Below are 1,607 nucleotides of genomic sequence, written 5' to 3' on the forward strand. Positions count from 1 at the left end.
CTTTAATATTAATTTCCAATAAGTTTTAAATAATTTTCATATAACAAAACAGGTTTGTGATTGTAAATAATTTTATAAACTTTCTTTTAAAAATACGATTACTCACACTACTCACTGAGAATTTAAACGCATTTTTTATCATATTGGAACTGCGACTGAACCCAAAAGCAGGAGTTCAACCAAATTCTTGGGCTTTAAGTGAAAACTTAGTTCTTTATCTACACATAAGTTAGTCTCATATCTAAGGAAAATACACCTTACTTATTACATCTTCTCTATGACTTTTTAAAGAAAAATATTCTATAATTAGATAAAAGCATAAAGGAGGTATCTTTTTTTTTTTTTTAAGATGAAATGCTGAGGCCTAGTAGTTAAATCCTTGCCTTTCATGAGGCAGGATCCCATATAGGTGTTATTTCATGTCCCAGCCACTCCACTTTTCGTGCAATTCCCTGACTGTGGCCTGGGATAGAAGTAGAGGATGACCCAGGGTCCTGGAGACCTGCAACCTCGTGGAAGACTCAGAAAAAGCTCCTGGATTCAGAGCAGCTCAGCTGCAGCCCTTATGGATACTTGAGGAGTGAACCAGTGGACAGAAGATCTTCCTGTCTCTCTTCTTGGCAAATCTGACTTCCCAGTAAGAATAAATATATCACTAAAACAAAATGAAATACTGTAGCTATTTCAAAAACACCTACTTAAGGCAAAACACATGTCACAGCTAAGTACAAATATTAAACCTAGATGGCATGCCAAGTAAACATGAGACCCAGAAAGATGGAGGGAAGTCATCAGAACATTTGTGCAAATCAGGGCACCAGTAACAACATACACTGAGTAGAATGGGTTCCTATCAAGCCCTTCTAGAAATTAATTAAGGTGGAAATCTGGAAATTTCAACATCAGAGAAAATCTAAGCTCTTCCAAGTGCCTGGTTTTTAATAGAAGTACGGTAAACAGGGAGAGCTTAGTAGGTTAGGCAGCATTTAGGCAATTGTCCAGTAAAGATGAGCAAACTAAATGCAAATCAAGAAGGAAAGAAATCAGGAGAATAAAGAGCCAGGAAAAAAAATCAATGAAACTGGAAACTTAAAAATAAATTGGAAATGCAGATAAAAAAAATGTGATCTGTTACAAAAATCAATAAAATTGACAGATTTCTAAAAATAAATAAATAAAAGATTACAGAGAAATGAAGGAAGGTACAAATTATCCTTACTCAGAATTCTTGAAGGAGCTGTCACTACTGACCCCAGAAGATAAAAAAGGACAATCAGATAATAATTCTGCTTATAAATATGTGACATATACAGATGAAAAATTGCATCAGGCACAATGGCTCCATGGCTAAATCCTCACCTTGAAAGTTCTGAGGTCTCATATAGGTGTCAATTAGTGTCCCAGGTACTCTACTTCCTATCCATAACCCAGCTTACAGTCTGGAAAAGCAGTAAGGAATGGCCCAAAACCTTGGTACTACACACGCAAGTGACAGCTCCAGAAGCTCCTGGCTCCTGGTTTTGGATCAGCTCAGCTCTGGCCCCTGTGGCCATTTGGCAGAGTAAACTTGAAGATGGAAAATCTTTCTTTCTGGCTCTCCTTCTCTC

Source organism: Ochotona princeps, chromosome 9, assembly GCF_030435755.1.
Source record: "Ochotona princeps isolate mOchPri1 chromosome 9, mOchPri1.hap1, whole genome shotgun sequence".
Lineage (NCBI taxonomy): Eukaryota > Metazoa > Chordata > Mammalia > Lagomorpha > Ochotonidae > Ochotona > Ochotona princeps.